The sequence below is a fragment of the Mesoplodon bidens genome (assembly GCF_964165515.1).
Source record: "Mesoplodon bidens genome assembly, chromosome: 7".
NCBI lineage: Eukaryota > Metazoa > Chordata > Mammalia > Artiodactyla > Ziphiidae > Mesoplodon > Mesoplodon bidens.
In genome coordinates this window covers 12,908,948-12,935,024 of record NC_138164.1, presented here as the reverse complement: position 1 = coordinate 12,935,024, position 26,077 = coordinate 12,908,948, and positions in this window count along the sequence as shown.

Sequence of the window (26,077 nt, the reverse complement as noted above, 5' to 3'; positions counted from 1 at the left end):
AGCAACCTGCTCCAGCCACGCACAGATCCCTGCAGGTCCCCAAACGAGCCTTCAGGCCTTGGCCCCAGGGGGCGTCCTGGAATTCTCCTCTCTTAAGCACCTCCTTCACCCTCCACCCTATCTTCCTTTCAAGAACAAGCTTAATTAGTACCTCTTCTTAGAAGCCCTCCCTAGACTCCTCTTCGTCATGTCACGGGAGAACACAGACCTGGGATGAGCGGAACACGCCCCAGATCATACTCACGGAACGTACTCAAAAGTGTTCCGGCCTCATGTCCCTGTCTTGGTTAACGACCTGGGCATTATCATCCACCAGGCGACGGAGGCAGGCATCCCGCACTTCTCTCAGCCTCCCCCAGTCTCCGCCACTCAACCAGCCATCAAGGCTGATTAATTCTAACTCTGAAGCACGTCCCAGGCAGGTCCTGTTCCAATTTTGCCGGTGAGGAAACTTGCCTCACACACAGGCATTTTCCTTGCTAGCACTCCCCCCCCTTTCGTGACATAATTATTTGTGAAATTTAAGGATGTCTGCCTCGATACTATGGAGAAAAGTATGGAAGTTCCTTAAAAAACTAAAAACAGAGTTACCGTATGATCCAGCAATCCCACTCCTGGGCATATATCCAGAAAAGACGAAAGCTCTAATTCGAAAAGATACAAGCACCCCAATGTTCACAGCAGCACTATTCACAGTAGCCAAGACACGGAAGCAACCTAAGTGTCCATGCATAGATGAATGGATAAAGAAGGTGTGGTACATACATACAATGGAATACTACTCAGCCATAAAAAAGAATGAAATAATGCCATTTGCAGCAACATGGATGGACCTGGAGATGATCATACAAGTGAAGTAAGCCAGACAGAGAAAGACAAATATCATATGATATCATTTCTATGTGGAATCTAAAATAATGATACAAATGAACTTATTTAAAACAGAAATAGACTCACAGACATAGAAAACAAACTTACGGTTACCAAAGGGAAAAAGGGGAGGGAGGGATAAATTAGGAGATTGGGATTAACAGATACATACTACTATATATAAAATAGGTAAACAACAAGCACCTACTGTATAGCACAGGGAACTGTATTCAATAGCTTGTAATAATCTATAATGGAAAAGAATCTGAAAAAGAATACATGTGTGTGTGTATAACTGAATCACTTTGCTGTACACCTGAAACTAACACGACACTGTAAATCAACTATAGTTCAATAAAAAAATTGCATCAAAAAAATAAAGATGCCTGCCTCCCACCTAGACTAAAGAACAGGGCTGCGTCTGCCTTGGTCACCACACGTCTCCAGCACCCCACAGCATGTGGCACGTGTGTAGGCATTCCATGTTTCCTGAGTGAACAGGCATGCCCTTCATGGGTTGTTGTATCTTTCAGTCCAATGTGCCAGGCGCCCTCTTGTCCTCCCACCTTCCCACCCCTCACTGGCTACCTGTCCTTCATCCTTCAGCTCCTAGCCCATATGTCCCTTCCGTCCCCTCCTTGAGTCTGGATTAGGTCAGCTCTGTGTTATGAGCTCCACGGCACCATACAATTTTCTGTTCTCGCACTTGGTAGAGCGAACCGTAAGTACACCCTTTTCTGATTGTTAATGTCTACGTTCTCTAGGCTGTGAGCTTCATGGCAGTCTAGGCACTGTGTCTGGTTTTGGTCACTCCTGCACTCTCAGTGCCTGGCACAGTACCTGGAGCACGGTAGGTGCTGAATAAATATTTGGTGACTGGGTAGACAATCCCAGAATAATGGATGGGGGAGGATTTGCAAACTGTAAAGTTTTACCAGTGGTTCCCAACCTTTCTCTGGCTCCTCTCGACTGTAACATTGCTCCCATGGGGGTTGAGTTTTAAGTGTCTTGGGGGTGGAGTGGAAGGAATATGGCAGACTCTTGGTGGCCAAAGTAAGGACTTGTGTAGTTTAGAGATGACCCAAAGTAAATGTGGTAACTTCCCCCACCCTGTACACACATACACACAAGTACATGCGTGCACATGCACACACACACTCTCTCTCTGTCACACTCAGGGCCGTTGAATTGCTCCAAGTTTGTGTCACTGCTGTGTGGCAATGTGTTCCATACCTATGTGTTAGTTTCAGCAGGTCAATCTCAGATTGTAAACTTCCAGAGAGAAGGAACTGGGCCTACAAGAGTCTCTATAAAGCTTCTGAGTGCTTAAGGGAAGCAGAAAATGAATCCATGATCAGCTAGTAAATTGCATTCAAAGCCCTTTTGGGAGGCGGGGAGAGTAGGTATGTTAACTAGGCAACAACGGGGTGAGGCGGGGGCCAGGAATGTTCAAGCATTTGCCTCTCAGATGGATCACTCTAGGAAGGCCGAACGCAGGAGGTGAACCCCCATCCTCCCTACATTGTCACCGTGTGGGGGACAAGTACAGGCAGAGCTGCAAGTGTCTCATCCTTCCTGGAGCCCCGGTGTTGGTTGAGCCCTAGGAGCTGGAATTTGGTTTCCCTTTCAGAGCTGGAATTTTTCCAGCAGCCTCCCTGGCAGATGTCACAGAGTCAGCATCAGAAGGGGCCTTGAACACTAAGATTGTTATCCAGCTCGGTTTGAATACTTCTGGAGACGGGGAGCTCACTACTTTGCCCAGCAGCCCCTCCCACTGCTGATGGCTCATAGTCATTTCCTGCCTTTCTGGAGCTGGCTGTGCCTCCTTGCCACCAGCACTGTCTCTCTGGAAACCTGCGTCCATCTCCCTCTTGGAGGAAGGAGTAAGGGTTAGTCAGTGGGGCTGGCCAGGGGCTGAAGGTCGCTGCGTGTGATGTCTCCTCTCATCGCTCCCCACCCCTATAGCAGGGGCCTTCCTCCCACGTGCTCCCCCAGGCCCCCTCGTCTGTCACCCAGCTATGACTTACCTAAACGCGTGTCACCCAGAGGATGGGAACATTTGATTGCTGGGGAAAAGGACTTTTTTTAAACACCTTTCAAAAAGTGAGTCATGATTGGTCTAAAAATAGCCTGTGGAAATCAGAAGAAACAAAACACACACAAAAAATGATACTAAAAATCTGGAGTACCTAATTATAGGAGAAAGGAAATGGTTTGGCAGAATTGGGATTCCAGAGATTTTTTTTTCATATCTTCTTTGACTCAGACATCGTGCAGGGAGTGTGAAATACATCAGGCATTGTTAATACATTTCCCAGCCCAGAGACTCAAAATCCCTCTCTCAAGCTATTTACAACCTCCATGGGCATTCCTGAGTTTGTGGTATTTTGATCTGCTCCCCTCCCTGCGCTTCCCCTAGGCAGCCCCTGCTTGCCACCATAAACCTCACAACAGGTGTAATCCATCAGGTGGCCTGCTGCAGTTGCTCAGTCCAGACACTGAGCAAGCACCTTGGGTGAGGAAAGCTCCGTAGAGGGCCCTGAGAAGAGATTATTGAATGGATGGTTCATAAGCCCATAGGGAAGAAAAGGAGAGATCACTAGGAATCTTCTTGGGTTCACCAAGTACAAGTCCAGCCGCAATGACCTCCTTTTTTGGGCTGATAGGTGACCTAGGCTGGTAGACACATGGTGTGCTATGGATATCACCTATCTCAATTTGAGCAAGGGGCTCTGTAAAGACTTTGATGTAACACTCGGGGACAAGATTAGATAGTAATGTGGATTAGATAGTAATCAAGTTAGATGGATTAGCAGACAAAGTACAGTATGAGCCAGCAGTGGGTGAAGCTGCCAGGGAGCTAATGCAATCTTGGACTGTATTAATCGAAGCCCAGAGCCCAGAAGAGGGGAGATAATGGTGTGTCCCTCTGTGCTTGGCAGTGTCCAGACCACATCTGGAGCATTGCATGTCATCGCAGTTGAGCAAGGACTTTGACAAATGGATGGCACTCGGAGGAGAGGGACTGCAATGCCCTGGGGTTTATATACCAGGCCACGTGAGCAGCGGTTGAGGGAGCTGGGGACCTTCAACCTGGAAGAGAGAACATCTAAGTGGATCCTGACAGCTGCTTTCAATATTTAAAGGTCTGCTGTGGAAGACAGAGCAGAAATTTTTTGATGCAGTGTCAGAAATGCCACACTTGACAGCAAGGTGGATTTTGGTTTGGTCTGCAGTACATCGACAAGAAGAGCAAAGCTCTGAGCCCTTCACTGGCTTCTTTCCCTGGAGCAAGACCTGAATGTGGGTCTTGGGCTGTCCTACACTGCTCTTAACTTTCCTGGCTTACCAGAAATACACCGGGTCCCAGGCTGAGCCTGGAGGAGGAAGAGGGGATACAGAGGTGCATAGGACATTGTCTTTGCCCTCAAGAAACTTATGTTCAAGTCAGAGAGATGGACACACCAACAGCTATTGTTCATATAAGGATTTCCCTGTAGTATAACAGGAAGGGCACTGGATTGTTGCTTCCAGTTCAGCTGCTGACTAGCTGTGCCATCACAGGCAAATTATTGCACCTCTCTGAGCCTCAGATGTCAAGTGGAATGTCTAGGGCCGTGGTCCCCCTCCTCTGCAGTGCATACTAACCAGCTGGAAAACTTGTTTAAAATGCAGCCTTCTCCTCCCGCCCCAACCCCCCACCCCGGCATCAGTGGTCCAGGGCGGAGTGGCCGAGTGATTCTAATGCAGGGGACACACAGATCACTGAAAAATACTGACGGAGTTAAGAAAGAACATGACCTCTGAAAGAAGTTTCAGTTTTCTGTTGAGAGTGAGAGGGGTGGGCTGGAGGGGAGACCAACCAGTTAGGAGGCTATGGTGCTGAGCTGGGGAAGAAGGAATGCCAGCCAGAATTAGGGCAGGGTGAACCAAAGCACAGGGATGGTCTCAGTGGAGAGACAGAAGTTGCAAGTCTTGACGTGTGGGATGAGGATGGAGAAATATTAAAACGACTTTTCCGTGATAAAGTTTTACAGTTGGATTGGCAGATGGACTCTGCTTGAGCGTGGGGATGGTGAGTGACCACAGTCTATGACTGTGGCTTGTAAATTCTGACCATTGGTCTGGCAACCCGGGGCAGGGGCGGGGGGGTGGTGAGGTACTGAGCCTTCTCTTTAGAGGGCAATCCCTGCTGTCAAACTTCCTGGAAGAGGGCAGGTTCTCCCACCAGGGGCTCGGGAAGTGAGGACCTTTGGGAGAAAGGATCCCAGCTGACTAGGTCCTTGCTCCAGCTGGTTCCGCTGGCCCAGCCCCTCCTCTACCAGCACCCTCCCACCCCACCTCGCTCTCCCTCTTCCTCTCTCTCCCTCCCTTCCTTCACTCCCTTCCTCCTCCAGGCAGGGCAGTCAGGGAAATAATGAGGTTGCCCAACTGGCAGTGCACGCGCCATCAGGGTGTAGGATGAAGACGGATGACTGTAGCTAAGAGACAACTTGAAAAGGGATAAATACAGGCAACAAGTTATTCACCACAGCAATTTGTAAAGAGCGTTAAAAACCTGCAGATGGGTTGTTTCACATCATCTCCTTTTCCATTTGCTGGCTGACAGGCCCGGGTAAACGACAGTGATGGATGGCTTCGGGCCGGGCCCCTTAATCTACTGCTCTGCCATTGATTAGTTTGGCTGGCACCGCAACCCAGGGTGGTGGACGTGACCCGTCTCCTAGAATCCAGAGTCTGAGCTGGGCTGTTGGACTTGGAGGGGACTCCGTGGAGAAAGGGATGGGCTGGGAGTAGGGGGCAGAGAGGCCCCGAAGGGCTTGGCACTGGAGACCTGGAGGCTGGCACAGAGGAGCAGGAGGTTTCTGCAGCAGAGGATTGATTTGATCAGGCAAAGATATTGGGGTAGAGGGGCAAGCAGAAGTTGGGAACCTGGAGTCCAGCGCTCCAGCCCAGCCCCCTCGAGAGGCCGGGCCCCTCCGTCTTGCCTGGCAATGACCGGTGATGAGCCCTTAAGGCCCTTTTACAGGTTGCTTTTAGACTCTGTATCCCAAGTGCCCAGCGAAGTGCCTCACTATGAATTAATCAGCAGGTAACATTCTACCAGTGTTATAAATGGGAGGAGGGAGATCCCACAGAGAGGGAGGTTATAATCATCTGGTGGGGAGGGGGAGCTGATCCCAGGCTGAGTTTAGGATGTCCAAAGTGAAGAGAGTATAGACAGGGGCACCTCGAGATGATATGCAGGCAGGAAGGACGCAGGCTGGCAGGCTGCTGCAGAGGGGATCAAAAGATTAGGAGGCGTCAAAGACTACAAATTTAGGGCAAGGTGAGAATGCACAATTCCCTGTACTGCCTAGGAAATTAGAGAGCAAAGAGAGATTTGAGGAAAAGATATGCTGCTGCATTGGAAGAAGCATTAGGGTCGGATTTGGGGAACTTTGGTCTTGCCTCTCTTTCCCATATGGCTCACTGTAGGGTGCTGGGCAGTGGTGGAAACCTCCCTGGGCTTTGCATCCTGAATTTAAAGACAGAGATGTGGAAAATGGTAGCAGCTCATGCTTGTTGTGTGCTTTGCCATGTACAGAAGTGTTCTTGCAATCATGATACCATTTGATCCTCCTAATAACTGAGAGAGAGAGGGAGGAGGGCAAGTATTATTGTCCCCATTTTAAAGTTGAAAAAGTAGAGGCTCAGAGAAGTTAAGTAACTTGGCCAAGGTCACACAGCTTATAAGTGTGAACTCAGGCTCAAGTCTGTCTCTGCTATACTACATAGCTCCATGGCTTCTGGGACTTAATCACTTAGAGGGAAGTAGGGCTACTGAAGTGTGGATCAACCAGATTTTAAACAAACCCTCACCTAAGCTTTAATCTTTAGAACAAAACACATTTTTCTAAAAACTGGGCAATCATTGCCTGCTGGTCCATGAATGTGAGTGCCCCTGAGACCCCTCAGTCTTGCTGGAAGGATGATGAGAATACAGATCAGCTTCGGTTTCCTTAGAAACTGACTGACCTCAGAATGAGATGACCGGTTCTGGGAGCAAGCTTTCTTCCTGCCTGCTCCCTATGCAAAGCCACACCATTCTGTAAAGTTTGGTTCAGGGCCCACCTCCTCCTTGAAGACCTCCCTGATAATCACACCACAATGAGGACTCCCTCCTCTGGGTGCTCGGGGTGCTTGATCCTATACTGCCTTTGTATTGCCAGTCAGGCCAGATGTTCTGGGATCTGCTTAATAAATGTGATTACCTTGTGATTCTGGGAGAGAGTTGGAATCAAGGGCCTTTTACAGATTGTCCCCCCCTCCACGCCCCCACCGGACAATGACCCTGAGGGACTCAGGATTAATGAGTTGAGTCCTATCTGGGCAGCTAAGTACCTGCTTGCCCTTGGACAGGTCACTTTGCCCTACATGGGTCTGTGGTTCTTGCCTGTAAATTAAAGAGGTGATGGTGGTAGAGAAAGATGACCCAGGTCAGTGCTTCTCAGCCCTGGCTGTCCATCAGAAACACTTGTGGAACTTCTGAAAATATAGAAATCTGGGGCCGGTTTCAGCCCTACTGAATCAAAATCTGTGGGGAAGTGGCCTAAGCATCTGGCTCTGTTTTTTCTAAGCCTCACGGCTGATTTTGATATTCAGCCAAGGCTGGGAAACAGTGCCCTCCATGGAGGATCAGAACAGCTATCACTAAGGGGGTCCTCACCATAGGTCAGGCATTGCGCTAAGCCGTACGCTCACCTCATCCCGTTTAACTGGCCACACCTTGGCAACTCTTCTAGGTCGGGTTCCCCAGGACAGACTCCGAGACAGGGATTTGTGCTCAGGAGGCTTTCTGGGGGGCCTGTAAGAAAATATCACCCATAAGGGAGCGAAGGAAGCAGGACTGGGCAGAGGGACAAGGTGAGCATGTGTAGTTACAATAAGACCTTAGCCAAGCCCAGCGCTGAGACTGAGATGGTCTTTCAAAGTTACCTCAGGTGGAGGCAAGGGGCTCAAGCCTCTGTACCCCATATAGATGAGTCTTTGGTTGGGGGCTGCTTCTGAGAAAGGTCCCTAACCTTGGGGAGGGCAGCTCCCTTTTGCCAAGGGTATTCTTGGGGAGGGACTCAGCTGTGAGCCATCAGTAGGCAGTGCCCAGGCAGCTGGAGGACTGAAGGCCTTGTTCCTGAAGACGGGGTCTGCGTGGCCCCCGCCCCCAGAGCATCTGCTATATTATGATACCCATTCATGGCAACAGAGGCTCAGACACTGACTTGTCTAAGGGATCCTAGGTCAAAGCACATCTTTTCACATGGCTCAAAGCTACATGTCATATTTGAAACATTTGCATAAAATCTGGAACGCTAGCTCTGCACCCCGTCTCCCACCCAAACACACACATGGACACACAAACATCAACACACACTCACACACACACACACACACCACATTACAGGGAGGGTAGAGGGCCAAACCTCAAGTCCTAGCAGTAACTGTCTTGAGACATCAAACAAGGCTGTGGTAGCAATATTAAGACAAGCTTAGGTCTGTGAAACTCAGAGGTTTTATTCCAGTATTAAATGTATCTTAAAAAGTATGTATGTACCATTTTTGCCTTAATTCACACACCAGAAGTATTACTTATTTTTATTCTTCAGAGTAACATGCTTTAACATTCTGTAATTGCTAGCCCATCTCCAAGGGTATTCTAAGGACCCTGCTGGGGCCTGACAGTTCCTTTGTCCCCACCTGACTGGGGGGCACAGGGTCTGCCTCTCTCTGCTTCAGGGACCCCTCCCCAGGCCCTGGCATGAGGGGCAGCTGCACCAGGCCAGCAGGGTTGGCAACCAACTCAGGTGCCCTTATTTGGCCATCGGCAGGGCCTCCTTGGCACCTGAGCTCTTCCCTGTGAGCAGGCCTGAGCTGGCCGGGTTTCAGTCCAAGATGGCGGTGATGGGGGCAGCCCTGCTCACTCCCATTTGGTTTAAGGCCTCAGAAGGCAGAATGGGAAAGCAGCAGCTGTGAGCAGAGGGGTGCGCGTCGTGTGCTGCAGAAACACCAAAATAGACTCAGTGGTGGAGGAGAGGATGGAGGAGGCAGTCTGAATGCTCACCTTGGGGAGACCCAGCTCCGAGGGAGCCAGGAGAGGAAGAGGGGGCTGAGGGGGTACAGACAAGTGAGGACGCCTCCGACCAGGAACACGGCTGGGGTCCTCAAAGGCCTGTGAGTCAGTGCCCTGTCCGGGCACCTGCACTCTCACCTGCTCAGTCTCTCGTCTTCGTTCGTTCACTGACCCCTTCCTTTACTCGCTCATTTGTTTCTCCAGACTGAGCGTTCCTGAGGGTGGGCTGAGTCTGTTTTTTTTTTTTTTAATATTGACATATGTTGTGAATTTTTAAATGTATTTATTTATTTATTTATTTATGGCTGTGTTGGGTCTTCATTTCTGTGCGAGGGCTTTTTCTCTAGTTGCGGCAAGCGGGGGCCACTCTTCATCGCGGTGCGCAGGCCTCTCACTGTCGAGGCTTCTCTTGTTGCGGAGCACAGGCTCCAGACGCGCAGGCTCAGTAGTTGTGGCCCATGGGCCCAGTTCCTCCGCGGCATGTGGGATCTTCCCGGACCAGGGCTCCAACCCGCGTCCCCTGCATTGGCAGGCAGATTCTCAACCACTGTGCCACCAGGGAAGCCCCTGAGTCTGTTTTAATGCCCTACATTTCTTCATCACCCAGCACACTGTCTGGCCTACAGTACTTAATAAATGCTTGTTGAGTGAGTGAATTTCCTCATTTATTCCTTCACTTTCATTCATTCCACCTCATATTCGGTCACTTTCCACGAAGGCTTTGAGTCTCTGAGGGCACACAGGGCACTCCCAAAGGCATTCAGAGCACAGACATTGACTTCCTGAGGTGGGGAGTTAAGAGTTGCATCCATGAGGGGGTTTGGTGCGAGCTCAGGCTGCAAGGAGCTCCGAGGTTGAATGAGCAGTTTGGCCAGCTCGAGGGTCAGGGCCCAGGAGAGGCCTGCCTGGGCTGTGTGCAGGCCGGGCCTGGGAAAGGTTCTTGCGGGAAGCTGGACCCTGCAGCGGGGAGGATTTGGGTCGGGCGAGGGAGTGGAGTGCCCTAGGCTGCAAGAGGACGGGAGTAGAGGGGGAGTCAGGAATGAGTGGGGAGAGGAGGCACCTGATGGGGAGGCTACAAGGGGAGGACGTGCTGTCCTCTCTGGCCATCCGGGGCTGCTGGCAGGGTCTTGACCTCTGTAGACTGCCCAGAAGCTCGGCATTCTAGACTACACTTGCGCATGGGCTAGGATGGGTGTGGCGACTCCTGAGAATTTGCCCACCAAGCAAGGTCTATTCTGACAGCCTCAAAGGGACCCAGAAACCGATTTGAAGAGTACGCATCCCAGGAATGGACAGGCTCATGGCGAGCCAGGTTGTCACCCAGGCTTACTAGCTGCCAATCATGGCACTTTGGCTTGAGATATTGTCTGAGAATGACTTACTGGAGACCGATCAGAAGGCAACTTTGGACCAGATAAAAATGACTTCCTCCCAAGGTAGAAGAGAAACCAGCTGGTCCCTCAGATTCCACCTCTGTCCTCACCTAGCAGGCTTGCATGAGCCTTCACGTTCACCCAACTTATGTTAATTGAGGTCCTCTGAGAGCCGGCCCTGATGCTCGTTTGCTGTGTAGATGTAGGCCTCTAAGTCTCTTCCCACCCAATGCCTGAGGGATTCTGGCCAGTCTGTTACTCCTCCTACAGGAGGGTCCCGCTGAGCCCCACCTGTGCCTACACCATCCTCAAAGGTGAATCCCGGCACTGCAGGTGAGGGGCTCAGGAGTTCACATCCTCATCCTGCCCTGCTCACATCTCTTCCACTTTCTCAGGAAGAGGGAACTATTTTCTGGTCACAGGGAAGAGTGTGGTGCATTCAGACTCTTTTACTTCCTCTATTCAGAGGCCCTGAGAAAGGGACAGCTTCCTCCATTGGCCTCTGGGGAAGTGATTGCTTGTCCCTAATGAATAGGAGAAGCTAATAGGGACGTGAGCTCCAATCCCAAACTCCCAGGTACAAGTTGGCAAAGGGCTGGCCTCTCTCCCCATGCCTATCTAGGCCTTGCCAGGTAGCATGGACGAGGCGGCCCAGGGAAAGAGGAAGCCTGAAATTCCATGAGTAACTTGCTGCAAAAGAGTGTGGAAGGGGTCTGTCACTCTCTCCACCGTGGCCAACCCCTCCCGGTTGCCATTTCTCCTCCCTCAACCCCACCTGCTGGCTGAGATCACAGTTTCCAGCAAGGACCGAGGTCATCTGGTCGCTAGAAGAGATGCCATCGCTGTGTTTCTTGGACTGGAAGCAGTCATGCCATCGGGCACCCACCCCTGGAGCGTCCCCTGGACCCTTAGCCTGGGGGGGAGGGGGAGAGTTTCTTCACCAGAGGAAAGGCCAACGCAGAGGGAGGGGAGGGAAGGGGAAAGGTTTCTGGGACGAGCCACTCCGAACAGCTTTGGCAGTTTTGAAGGTCACTTTTTTTCCCCTTCCACCAAAGAATTTAATTAGGCTTCCATAAAGCAGTTAGATTTAGGAGCGGAACAGTTTTAGCTCCCTTGCTAGGAGTCCTCATGAATATTAAAGACTGGGGAAGGAGGCAAGAGGCAGGAGCTGGGCCAGCTCACACCCTATCTCCATTCCCGGGGAACTGAGGCGCATGGGCACAGGAGAAAGGGCAGCTGGGTTCCTTTGGCGGCGGGCCGGAGGGGATCCTGCACAGCCCTCAGCAGCTGCACGTCACTAAGTGTTGAAGTCACCACTTCTTCTGCTCAGCCAGGACTCAGGGTGGAGTGTCCTGCAGTGCAGTATGGGTGGGTGGGTGAGGGAGTGTAGTGCTGGCCCGATGGCTCAGGTGACAGCAAAGGGTGGCAGGCTCGGCAAGGACACTGAGGATCCACATCAGGCCCTCTTCGATTGCTCTTACTGCCCCTGAGACGAGGGCGAATGCCCTGGGGCCGTCTTCAAGGCTTTCCTACAGCAAAGGTCACCTCCCCAAATGGGGCACGGCTGGGTCACGTCAGAGAGCAGGGGTTGATCAAGTCCCTACATGCTCAGCTTGTGGGGGGAAACAAGATGGACCCACACCTGCCCTGCAGAGGTTTCCAGTGGAGCCAGGAGACAAGACGGGCTCCCCAGAGCTGTCCAAGAGAGCAAGTGAACAGGCCCAGCCATGCTTAGACAATGAGTGGATTCTTAGTTCCAAGGACTGTGGGCAGGTGGGGGTGGCAGACCCTGGGCACTGTCGGGGCCAGCTCTACCATCACAGTGAGGAGCCCTTCCAGCTCTGCTGTTGATGCCAACCCAACCCCACCTTCTGGCACATTCCCACAGGGTCCCGTGCTTTCCAGATATGTTCATTCCCATCGTCCCCCAGGAGACCCACTCACAGGATCCCTGAGAAAGAGGTGGGGTGGGCGGGCTCCCATCTCCCTCCATTTCACAGATGGGGAAACTGAGGTCTTGTGGATGTCATCCCTGATATACTCTGATTCCATCCCTTGCCTGAGGTCATGGAGCTGATAAACAGAAGGATTGGGTCTAGAACCCAGATTCTGGGCTCCCAGCCCCACACATTTTTACCTCAGCAGTCATGGTTCTGCTCACAGTCAAGGTTAAGGCCCTGTTGATATGGCTCTGGACTGTGTCAGGAGGAATTTGTGGAGAGGGATCTCATTTCCCCAATGTCTTTGTCGCTGAGACTGCTATAACAAAGTGCTATAGACTGGGTGGCTTAAACAACAGACATTAGTTTCTAACAGTTCTGGAGGTGGGAAGTCCACGACCTAGGTACTGGCTGATTTAGTTCTTGGTGAGAACCTCTTGCTGGTTTGCAGACTGACACTTTCTTTCTGTGTCCTTACATGGCAGAGAGAGAGAGAGAGAGAGAGAGAGAGAGAGAGAGAGAGAGATGCTCTCTTCTTATAAGGGCACTAATCCCATTGTGAAGGCCCCACCCTCACAACCTTATCTAAATCTAATCACCTCCCAAAGCTCCCCACCACCTAATACTATCATATTGGGAGTTAGAGCTTCAACATATGGATTTTGGGGGGGACACAATTCAGCCCATAGCACCCTACTAGATTCCCACCTATTGGCTGGGGCCCATGCCTTGTTATAGACAGTATTTGCCCCACAGAGCCAAGGGCAGAACTAGGCTTAAAGAGGGGCAGGCTGTAGGCAGCCTGATTCACACACATATCAAAACTTCATTTATTCACCAAACCCTGAGCAGCCACTAAGGGCCAGGCACCAGGCCAGGCACCGTTAGATCATAGAAGGCCAAGGAAGCTCAAGCAACATGGGATAGGAGTGCAGAGTACCTGTGAACCTGGAGAAGGGGAGTTCCCCAAAGAAGCCAGTGTCCAGGTTCTTGGTTTCTGGTGTACAATTCTCAGGCCCAGTATTGGCAGGTAAGGCAACAGGAGAGGAAGAAGGCAGCACATTTCTGGGCTCAGGTTGGAGCTGTTCTCCCGGCAGCTGCCCCCCCGTCCTGGTCTTGTTTGTGTGCCCATCAATACCCTCCTGGTCCACAACCCGACACAACGTGGCAGCAGCCAATGGCTGGAGCACTGGGCCAGGAGCCTAGAGAGCTGCGAAGAAGGCTGTGGTTTGCTGGGGTGCTGTGTGTGATTTCAGCTCTTTGAAGGCCCAGCTGGGAAATAATCTGTCCTTCTGTTGAGGCCTGGATTTGACCCACAGAGTCGCTGAGCTGGCCAGGGCCTCGCTCTCTGCCCAGCTGCTGCAGCCCAGTGTAGCACTGGTGTTATCCAATGAGTTCTATGGGTTGTTTTTTTTTTTTTTTTTTTTGAGAAATGGAGTCCTCACCAAGGTCTTGAGATGTATCATTTGTGAATACCAGACCTACTATATTATTTTCTTGGTTTCATCACTGACTTGCTTTGTGACCTTGAGCAGGATTCCTAACCTCTATGGGCATATTTTCTCTTGATGACAGAATGATGACAAGAGTCCCAGTGACACCTGCTTCCAAGCACATGAAAGTTTTCTGTAAAGTCTCAGTTTCTTGATGTCAGTGAGGCCTTGTTCCCAGAGCAGCCCTGCCATTTGGGTTCAGGAGCCCGGGGAGTGAAACTCCACCCAGGTCTGTATTTAGGATCCAGTCTCCGCCCACCCTGGGGGTGCTTTGTGACCCTGGGCAGGAGGCTTGCCCTTCAAGGATTCTTCCAGCTCCTGGTCTGGTGGGGGGATGGGCAGGGGCTGCATCTGAGGCTGTAGACATCCCTCTGGGCTGTCAGGGGAGATGCCAGCATCTGGGGTTTGCAGAGAGCAAACAGATCTCCAGAGCAGGGAGCCCCCTTTTGCCCACATGGGAAGCTTCCTGGCCCCCCATCTTGCTCCTTCCACCCTCCACCTGCTCCGCCTCGCCAGCTTGACTCCCTGGCCATCCGTTCGTCTTGCCTATCAGAGAGCCCACGGCACACGCTCCCAGTCTAGTCAGCTTGAAATTAAAGACTTGCTCCACAGAGCCGGGTCCTCTCCAGAGACGCTGCACTTTGATTATCCCCTCGGAAGGAGCGTCTGATTTGGTTTCTGCTGTGATGCTCCAGAATGGGGTGGGGAGGTGTGGCGGGGGGAGGGAGGGGAAGAGGGCTGGAGAAGCTCTTCTCTCTCTGGAGCGGGGCACCTTGCAGAGCTGAGGGATCTAAAGGGCAGTGTCCCCAGTAACAAACTGACCTCGTGTTCCGATGGCCATTGTGCCGGCTCAGGGGAGCTGCTGCTGGAGTGAGTGCTACGAGGCTGATTAGGATGGACTCTCCAGAGGATCCCAGGGAAAGAACAGAGGAGGCTCAGAACTACTGGGTTTGCTGAGGGGCCAACCTCCCTTCTTTTGCTCTGATCTTTCCCATGTTGGATAAGTGTCTTTATAGAGAAATGCAATTCAGGAAGGAGCCACCTCCTCTTCCTCCAGTGTAGCTCAGGGCCCCAAGAGGTGCAATGTAAGGAAGTGTGGCTGGAAGGGGGCATTCTTTGGGTGCCCGTCTGGGCTTCTGTCTGTGCAAGGAACACAAGTGCCAACTGGGACCTCCCCGCACCTTAAGATTTATGACACTGGCCTGAACCCCCATCACACATGGAAATTCAGTGCTCTCTCCCAAGACTTCTAAGAATTTCCAGGGAGAGGAGTGAGCTTGATTCTCATGAGCACCTTGGCTATGAGCTCGTGCTTCTGCTGAATTCACTCAGTTTATGGATAGTCTCCTGACCCACACAAGCCATCCCAGTGCGTCAGTTTCAATTTAGATGTGGGATTCAATTCCCTCCTTCAAATTCTACCCCCAGACCACTCACACGAGGCATTCCCACCTGTGTCAGACTTGACTGAGGTGTGGGGAGACAGAAAAAAATGTTTGGGGGAAGGGGTCATTACCTGTTGAAAGGTGGGGAAAATTGGCACGTCTAAAAGCATGAAAAATCAACAAATTTGGATCACATTGATATAAATGACTTTTTAAACTGCACATATTTAAAGTGTTCAATTTAGTAAATTATTTTTCTTCCACTGTACTCTTTATTTTATTTTTTATTTTTTTCCCTTTATTTTTTTATTTTATTTTATTTTTTTACAACTTTATTGGAGTATAATTGTTTCACAATGGTGTATTAGTTTCTGCTTTATAACAAAGTGAATCAGTTATACATATACATCTGTTCAAACATCACCACAATGAAGATACTGAACAAGTTCGCCCCCTCCCCCAAAGGTTCCTCCTCCCTCCACCCTGGTCAACCACTCATCTGCTTCCTGTCACTACGGATTGGATTGCATTTCCTAGAGTTTTATATAAATGGAATCATGTGGTATGGGCTCTTTTTAAGACAGAGAGGTTTTATATCTCAGAAGTGCAAACAGCTTCATGTTGGATCTTTGACATACTTTTTCTTTAAAATTGTATTGCCCACTCCACCGAGATGCTGTGTAGCACCCACACCACACCGCTGGGCTATTCTGCTTCCCGCTGCTCATGAATTTCATCTCAATTTAATGCAGAGCCGTTCAGCCACCTTTTTGTTTCCTTGACTTCTGTTAATCCATACCCTTAGTGACTTATCAAGGTAATTTCCTGAACAAAAGAGGGCTCCCTCCCTAACATCAATTCCAGTGCCAGCTGTTAGGATAAATTTTTCTATCCTCTTACAACTTGTGTGTGAGTGTGTGCATGTGTATGTAAGTGTGTGTGTGTGTCCCTGCGCACATTTGGGAGTAGAAGCATGGGTCAGGCAAAGGGGGCTATTTTAAAAAACATTTGCTGATGCCTACCTGTACCAGGCACTAGGCTAAATACTTTCATTCATTACCTCACTTAGTCCTCACAGCAAATTCGTGACATAGGAATAATAATTCACTTTTAACAGATGGGAAAGTGAGACGCCAAGAGGCTAAATACATTGTCTACAGACGAAAGCAAAACTAAGCCCCAAGTGTCTTGGACTCCAAACTTGGTGCTCATTCCTCTGCACTGGGAATGACGAGGAGGTTGTGAAGCCTGTGCCTCACAAGTTGATTGGGAGTAGCTGCTTGGAGGGCTGTGTTGAGAAAGACAATGAAGCTGAGTCTGAGTTCAGCAGAAGGCTGGCACCATTGATTAGTGATGTCTGTCACAGGTGTGGGTGTGGAAGTGATGTCTGTGTGTCTTCCTTGCTTTATACCGTGCTTCTTTAGTCCTTCCTGTAATGCAAAATTGAGTTATTTTTCTTCATCAACAGGAGAGTCAAAGCCTTGATCTCTGAAGGAGCACCCACAGGGTGCCCCAAGCTGGTTGGCTCCACCTAATGGCTTCTCTCTAGCAGGATTTCATGCCTAACCTTGGTCCCCACACCTCGGCTACAGTTGTCAGAGTTCTCCTCTCATCCTCTCTCCAGCCCTTTCTCTGTAGGGATCCAGCCTCCAAGGCTACCATCTTGTTTCTCTCCCAAACCTCAGCACTCCATGCCAGGCAGCCAGGGCTCTGGGTCATGTGCGGTAGAACAGCACCCTCAGACCTCAGGCTGAGCACCCTGCTTACGCCGCTCTCTCTGACACCTCTTCTGATTTCCTCTCCACCTCCACGGTCATCTCTGGTCCAGTCACCAGCACCTCTCATCCGCATCACTGCAGAAGCCGCTTCCTCTCCTGCCTTCGGCCAGTCCGTTCTCCTCAAGGTGGCAGGAAGCCTCTTCTAAAATGTCCATGGGATCATGCTGCTCCGCCCTCCACAGTGCCGTAGTGGCTTCCACCCGATTAGCTTGCAACTCCTCACCGTGGAGGCCTCTGGCGCCTTCTCTCCGTGAATACTCCAAACTCAAGTTTGCCTTAGGCCTTCCCACCTGCTTAAATGCCACCTTTCTGACCATCCTATCTAAAATCAGTGCTCCCTCCATCCCCTTCCTGTCACTTCCCTCATTTCCTTCAGAACACTTATCGCAAGATAACGATATGCCAGAGAGTAAGCTCCGTGGGAGCAGGGATTCTGTCTTTCTTTGTCTACTTTTCAGTCTCGAATAATGTCAGGTACATAGAGAACACCAAATATCTGTGGAAGGAATAAACTCAAAGAGATTTACTGCAAACATATATTTCATTTATAAACCTCCTCAAACTGTTTATGAAATGGGAGGGGAATAGTAATAATACATGGAAAAACCATGAATATCTAGGTGACCTTGGGCAAGCCATTTAACCAGCTTGGACTTCAGTCTCCTTGTTTTCAGAATAGGGCATGGGTTGCCCTGCACACCCCAAGAGCTGAGCAGGTGGGTGACAGGGCATGGGGAGCACTCTCCTCAAGAACCGGACCACCACTCGGCTTCTTAGGAAGCGCTCCAGCTTTGGACCTCTGAACCACCTGTCTTTCCCTGGCCCAGGCCAGAGCCAGAGGCTGACAAGACCTCTCCCCAGCCCCAGCTTCTCTCCTCCCTCCTCCTCTCTCCCCCCTCTCTTTCTGTCTAGTTCCCAGATCCAGCTGGGAGTTCCTTCCCACTTCCTTCCTGGGAGCCTCAGAGCCTTTGAGGCAAAGGTGCTGGGTGCTGGCCCATCAAGCAGGAGGAAAAGCAGGCGGTGGTTTAGGGGAAGGGACACCCCTTCCCGGGGCCTGAGGAATGGCGTCTCAGACTCTCTGGGTTCTGCGCCCCAGAGCAGCTTGGTGGAAGCACATCCCTTCTCCTCCCAGGTCACTTCTCTGACCCCTCTTCCACTGACCCACAACCTGGCCACTCCCATCACCTCCTATAGATGGAGGGGAGGATTTTACATCACAGGGATAGGCTCCTGGGGAAACTGCGGACAGCACTGCCTCAGGTAGGAAGGAGGCAAAAGGGTTGACAGTGACTTTCCTCTGGGGGACATTTACCAGATGCTAATGGTTTCTTCCTACATGACCCCCTTATTTGAGTAATGGCCTCTGGGCCTGGGGGTGGCCTCCAGAACACAGTCTGGGGAGGCAGTCTGGGTCAGGTGGCCTCCCTCATCCCACTCCTACTGACAGAGTCTCCGAGGAGTGGTCCTTGGTTTGTCTGCCAGGGAATGGCCCGCTTCAGCCTGAGGCTAAGTGGTAATGGAATGTCAGGACATGGGTTCCACTGGTGACAGGGTGACATCAGGCAGGTCACTGCCCTCTGTGTGTCTCAATTCTGTCTGTTGGTAAATGAGGGATTGGAACTAGAGGTCTTGGGATGATGTTTGCTCTGAGACACTAAAACTCCATCCAGAGCTAAGGTGCTACTGATTGTTCTTGACTGGCTCAGATGAGCTTCTTTCTGTGCCCAATTCCTGGCTTCCCAGACCCTCTGCTTCTCAGTGCAGGCAGGGCCCCCACCAGCTAAGCAACAACCCCGTCTTCACTGTCACCTCTGCTACCCTTTGCCACAAAACCACTATTGGCTGGCTGTTTCCATGCCTTGCCTCACTTCTCTGTGCGGTAGATAAAACTTGCTCTCCAGAGAATGAAATAGAGATGCACTTACATAAAGTTAGAAGTGACCAAGGCAGGATTTGCCCTGCTGCCCGAGCCATGCTCAACCCACAATGCCGGACTGTACACTCGTCCCCTCCAGCCTCCTGCCATTGGGCAGAACTTTGCATAAATGACCCACAATGGTGGCAGGAGATGAGGGCCCTTCCCTAGACACCTTGGAAAACAGGGCGGGCAGCTCCCAATGTCTCTCCTAGGACAGTTGGTAAGGACCCGCATGTTTTGCAGACTCCGGGGCTCTGATGGAAAATGCTATCAAAGAAGGAACTTCTGCCAGCCATGGTGTGTTTCTTGAGAAGGGCAGAGGGCTAGCGAGGCAAGCATGATCCAGAGAGAGCTGCAGGGACAGGCCTGAGTGAAGGTAAACTACAGGTTTCTGGTGCAGCAGGGAAAGCAGAGAAGCCGGGACGAGTAAATAAGGAGACAGATGCTGAGCATGGAGCCAGGGGAACTAGCACAGGAGGGCACCGGGGCAAGGAAGCCTGCCTGTGTCCACGGAGATCCTTGATAGACTCAGACAGGTAGGAAAGGGCAGTGGGACAAGCTTTCCAATGCTTTTGCTCTCCTTTGAGGCAAAAGGAGATGGAGGCTCTGAGGCTGGTTGGAACCATTTATTTCCTGGACTTTCCAGCTCCTTACTCTGAAAAGCCTGGGAACCAGAAACAGCCTTTGCCCCCTTGCCGGCTGAGGGAAGGTCTCTAGGAATCCAGCTCTCCCTGCTTCCACCCCCCTCACATGATAGACACACTTCAATACCTAAAGGCAGAGGGACAAAGAAGGTAATAAACCAGTGAGGAGGTAATAAACCAGTCCGATGGTTTCTTTCTAAGGCAGCCTTGAAAATAAGAACATAACATACCAACCTAAAAGAAGTCTTCTTCATCTGCCCTCTGCAGGAGAGGGAGTCAAGGCAGTGACGGGAGGCCTTGTTGGCCTGGCAGAGTCTGTGGAAACCTAAAACATGCCCGGGGGTGGGCCCAAGAGCCAGCCCCTTCTGCGCCTTAGAGCCTAATGTCATGCTGGGTGACACAGTGCCCCCAAGACCTCCCTTAGGGCTCCAGCTAGAAAGAGCAGAAGCCAAGGCAGAGAGCATACATCCTCTTTCACATGGTCCCAGAGTTCTCATGAGGGCGGTGCCACTCAGGGCTCTGCCAGACCCCCCAGGGACCCCAGGCTGTGTGTCAGCAGGGGCAGGAGTCCATGTACCATCAGCTCTAGATCTTGGGAAGACACATCCATCTGATAACACGGCTGGTTCCTTTGTATCCATTTGGTGTCCTCCTCAGATGCTGGGATTTGTCTTCATTAGGGAGGGAAGGAGACATTTTCTGATAAGGTCTGAGGGGCGACTTCACCTTCATCCTGCCTCACCCCAAAGCTGCAGCAGTGGCTGGGGTATTCTTCTGAGACCTCATGGGGAGATGAGTCCCTGTCTCTCTTTAAGATGAGGAAAGAGTCTGGACAAAGGGATTCCTGAGCAGAGGGTCCCTGGCTTCGTGTCCACCCCAGGAAAGAAACCCTGGAAGAAACTGAGGACCATCCAGCCCTCAGCTTGGGGGCCCTTTGCTCTGAGGACAGACATATTTGCTATCTACTGTAGTGTAACGAATCACTCCAAGACTTAGTGACTTAAAGCCACACTAATCATTAATCATCTCTTGTGTATGGTGCTCAGGGGCAGCCTGGTTGGGTGATTCTGGCTCAGGGCCTCTCACAAGGCTGCAGGCATCTGGAGGCTGGACTGGGCTGGGCCCCATTTCTAAGGAGGTCCTCTCACATGGCAGGCTAGCTGGTTGCTCTCAGCCGGGCTGCTTAACATGGTGACTGCTTCACCCAGAGAGAGCCATGCAAGAGACTGAAGGTGCGACGCCGTCATGACCTAGTCTTGGAAGTCATGTGCCTTCACTCCCACTGCTTTCTAACGGTCATCGTCTAGCCCTGATCCGACATGGGAGGGTCTACGCAAAGTCTAATTCCAAGAGGATCAATGGGGGCCATCTTGGAATCTGGGCATCAAGCAGGGATGAGAAAATGCTTGGGCTAGGGATGGCATTAGGGCTTAAGGAGTGGAAGCCTAGGGAACAGGGATGAGGAAAGAGCACTGACCTCGGAGTCAGAAAGATCTGGGGTTGAATCCCCAGAGTCGCCCACCAGCTGTGGGACTTCTGGCAAATAACCTTGCACTTTTAGCCTCGACTTCCTTATCTGCTGAAAGGGGATGAGTATCCGCATCACACTCTGCCCAAGGCATGATGAGGGTGTGTGATGTGTGGTCAGGCTCAGCAAATGATCTTTCTGTTCTTCCAGGGTCCTGTCCTCCCAATGCCAGACAAAACCCATAAGCTTTCTGGTCACCTATCATCCACCTTCTGGGGCCACTGACCAGAACAAGGAGATTCATGAAGGTTCCTGATGGCCCCTGATGACCTTCATGAAGGCCCCTCCCAGCAAACTCCTGGAGCTCCACCCACAGGGAACCCAGGGCTGGGGGCAGAGGACATGTGTCTTCCCCTTCTCCTTCTCTGGTCAAAATGCCCTCCTTTGCCTGCTAGGTGAGCCCCCTGCCCTGGGTGATCACAGGCCTAGGGTATGGAAGGGAATAGTAAGTAGCCAGTGTGGTGTGTCTGGAGGGTAAAGTTTGCAGTTCTGAGTGATGAAGCTGGGAATGCAGATGGGGGTAAGTTTGCGAAGGACTTTACTCCCCAACTGAAAATCACATCCTTTGTCTGTGGGTCCAGGGCAACCACAGGAGGTTCCCAAGCTGGGGAAGGCACCATGGTCCAAGCTCTGCTTTAGAACAACCAATACGAGGAAGGTCTGGCTCCAGCTTTCTTCTCCCCACCACCATCATTACTGACTTGTTCACGACCACCACCCAAACCCACCACTTCAGGGAAGGGCCGATGGAGCCGCACCACTAAGTTAGTACAAAACCCCGGCCTCAGTGCCATGCCAGCCCAGAGGGGAGACAACTGTAACAAGAGAGGAAATTACAGATAAGAGAAGAGAAATGGCCACAGCAAGATGAAGGGAAGGCAGGAGCTGGCAGAAAACAAACCAAGGTGACAAGACAGAATCAATAACAATCACCGCAAAGAGAAGAAGATGGGATTCATTACTGAGAGGGTAAAACAGACATTACCCAGCCTGCCCACGCGGCTCGCTGCACAAGTGGAAGAACTTTCAATGCGGCAAGTGCTGAGGGTGGAAATACTTGACGGCACGGTGAGGTAGGAGAGAGAAGAGGAAGACAGAGAGAAGCAGAGAAAGAGACACACAGGGAGACGGAAAGAGACAGCGGAACACGCAGAGGGACAAACACGGGTGGAGTTTGGTTGACTTTGTGCCTAGGTTCTTGAGCCTGGGGTGAAGAGGGACAGGGACCTCTTACCCTACAGGGAGTTGGGACAGACCTGAAACTGTCGAAAGTAAAGGAGGAAGATGCAGGCATGGAGACCAACACAGACCAGTTTTGGGGAGAACTACTGGAAGAGAACCCATGTCTTTGATGAGGGGCTGAAAGCTGAGCGCGTTCACATCAGCCACCTTATCCTGTGCAGACAGAACAGGAAGCCGACTTCCAGGGTGGGGCTCATGGGAACGGGTACAAAGGACAGGAGTCCCAGGCCAAGGCTTACGGTCCCCCCCCCCCGCCATCTGTCCTGGAGGCAGACAGGGCAGACCCTTTCCCCCACTTTGGAAGGAAAACTGATGCTTAGGGAAATGTCAAGTCTTCAGGCCAATGGAACTGCAAAGGCGGAGATGTTGCCAGATCCCAGAGGGGCTGGATTCCAGGGCAGCCTCCTCTATACCAGGCAGCAGGGCAGGGTTAAAGGCAGGGATGAGGCCACCCTCAGGGTGCATGAGGGAAAGAGGCTGAGTGTTAGAGCCAGCTGCAGGAGCGCAGGGAAGATGGGGTGATAGAGGTGCCATCTTCAAGCCCAAGTGGTCACCATCCAAGACGGGGTAGCAGATATCCTGACAGGTGGGCAGAATGATGCAGGGGACAGCAGGCAGCCTTGGTGTGGTCTGCTGCTGGCAACAGGACCCTAGCCATGGGGAGGAGGTCTGACACTAGCAGGACAGAGATCCAAACCTGGAAAGGCCAGGGTATCGGGAAGGCCAGCAAGATAAGGCCTTGAACAAAGCAGATGAAGAAGCAAAGCAGACCCTACCTTATCAGTCCCATGGACCATGTAGAGCAGCCCTGGGGACCATGATGGTGTAAACATCAGGCCAGAACTGCTAAGACCCTCCAGCCCTAAGCCTGGACCTGGGCTTATGGCAGAACCTACTGATGGAAGGGGAAGGGTAGGAGGGTGGAATGATCAACCCCAGCCTTGGGAAAAGGAGGGCTGTACAGGCCAGGGACCAGTCAGGTCCAGGCACCCAAGGGCCCGTCCCCAGGCCTGACTGGATCTTCTCAACCCTAGCACTGGCTGCGTGCTTGCAGAACTATGAGCTGGGCACCTGTGGGCAGGGATGTGGGTGGGCTAGAGGCCAAGGGACCCAGGAGGAAACTCTGGCTGGCATCCTGTGCCCCTAGGCATCCTGTACTCAGGCGGTGAGCAGCTGATGTGGCCTGCCTGGAGGGTGCTGGAAGCTGCATTTGGTGCTGGTGTTTAAATCGTGTACCTGTCAGGGCCAATCTGCAGTGTGAGCCAGAGAGAGCTGGGAGAGCATCCAGGGCCCAGTGCGCTCACACCGCGAGAGGACAGGCCCTCGGCCACAGGTTACGTGTTCCGTCACCGCCCTTCCGGAGGGGAGACCTGTGAGTAGTGATACACCAGCAGACGGTTATTACTACATACAGTCAGCTTACTGTGTGCCAGTCACTGTGCTCAGCGCCAGACGTGCTTTGTCTCATTTGAACCACACACAACAAATGTTATGTCCATTTTAAAGAGGAGGAAACAGTTTCAGAGAGGTGATGGAACTAGCCCAATGTCACACAGCCTTGAAGTGGCAGAACCCGGATGTGAACTCAGGCAGTTTGTTTCCTTAACCACATTATGTCATCTTTGTCTAAGGGCCGTCCCTAAGCTCTTTAGACTTCTCATCCCTAAAGATGTCTGCATCCCACATCTGTGTCCCTCCCACAGCGGGCCACCACAGCCCCTTCACCCATCCTCGTCCTTGGTCTCTCTACCTTCCTTCTTGTTTTCTTTTTCCTTTCAGTCAATCTCTCTGTTTCTGTGTGTCTCTCAGTGTCTATACCTCCCTTTCTGCCATTGTCTCCTTTGTTTTTTCCCCATGTTTTGCCTCTATCTTACTGTATTCCTTTGGAAGATTTGAGTTATTTCCTTTTGTGTCTTTTATTTCTAATTCACATTCAGCCTATTCTTCCTATTCTGTACTATTTAGAGTAATATAAATGGTCGTTCTCACACAACTTGCAGAAAAGCCATGTCTGTTTGGGAGGATTTACTTGGCAGATCTCCTAGATGCAGGTATTTCTTGTGGGCTCTGCCCTACTCTCATGACTGGCCCCTTCTTTTTCCCCTATCCCAGCTCAGAGCTGATGTAAAGGGCTGGAACAGCCCAGCCGGAGCAGACTGAGGCAGCCAGAGCCCATGCTCACCAGAGCAGCTTGCAGGGAAGGGAGAGGCTTTGATCTCAGGCACTTAGCATGGACACAGCGTCTTTGGCCTTTGGGGGAAAAAAGTGATGGGCTGGATGGGGAGGAACAGTGGGTAGGTTAGTTGAAAGCACACTGATACTGACAAAAATCTGGTTAAAGCAATTAAACTGGTCAAATAGAACTATTTTCACTCCCTAACAGTTTGGGGTGCTACAGATGCGCCCTGTTCTAGCCCCCCAATAAAGATGCTCCAGCCTAGCCCCTACCTCCCCACTGCCACGACAGCAGCACATCCAGATAAGCCCCTCCCCATCGTGGGTCCCAGGGGCCCCAGGACTAATGAGTCTTTGGAGGGGCAAGGCCAGACTCACTGGCACCTCAGGGCCTCTGCATATGCCCTCCGCCTGCCTGGACCACTCTTTCCCTAGATGTCTGTGTGGCCGGCTCCTGCACATCCCTCAAGGCCTCTGCTGGGATGTTACCCTCTCAGCCAGGCCTTTTTTGAAAACCCCATTTAAAATGGCCCCCACCCAGCCATCCTCCTCCCCCATCTGTTGTCATGCACTCATCTCCTGCCACTGTTTAATCAGTTTTCTCTCTTTCCTCCACTTACATGTGATCCCCACAGGAACAGGGTCTGTCCATCTGACTTACCACATCCCCAGAACCTCCCGTACAGCCTGGTACATAGTGGGCACTCAGTAAATATTGGTTAAATAAGGGGTTTTATAACTAGATTGAAAATTTTGCTGTACCGTGGGGATGGTTTTGCGGTCTATGTTTTTAAACATTTTTATCTACTTTTCATATTTGAGTTATTTCCTTTGGTGTCTTTTATTTCTAATTCACATTCAGCCTATTCTTTCTATTCTGTATTACTTAGGGTAATATAAATGGTAATAAAAAGTTGGAAATAACCTAAACATCCAATCACAGAGATTAGTTGGAAACATGTCTAATGTTACAAAACAGAATATATGATAAGATTTTATTTTTGTAAACTGAATCTGAAGATGCATAGATATTTATCTCTCATTATTTGGCAAAATGTTTTCTCAGAAACATATTAATAGCTGCCAGAGGAAAAGAGAACTCTGACGTCAAAGAGTTTAGAGAACAACAAAGTTAAAATAGGTTTCTTAACTGTGCATCTCCCCAGAGCTTCCAATTCATTCATGATGACTGTCATAATGAATATTCATTATAATGAATATTAAGAGGCTCCAAGAAGAAAATACAATATGTAATACTTTTCAAATTTTGACCAGGTTTTTTTTTGTTGTTAATGTTCTTGTTTTACAGCACAAGGGACTAAAGTTCTGGAGCTTTCTTTGGGAAGTGGTAAAATTTGCCTGATCACGCACACACACACACACACACACACACACACACACTCACACACACAAAGAATCCAGAAGTGCATGTACCAAGGTGTTCTCAGTGGTTGTGTCTGAATGGGTGGGTTTATAATTGTTCTTTATGTTCTTTTTGCTTGTCTGCATTTTCTGTAATGTGCATTTTTTGTAATAAGATAAAAAGCATAAACAACTAAAAACAAAACTATAAAAGAAACTATTAAGAAAAAAGATCTGGAATTTTTCAATTTGGGCCCCCCTC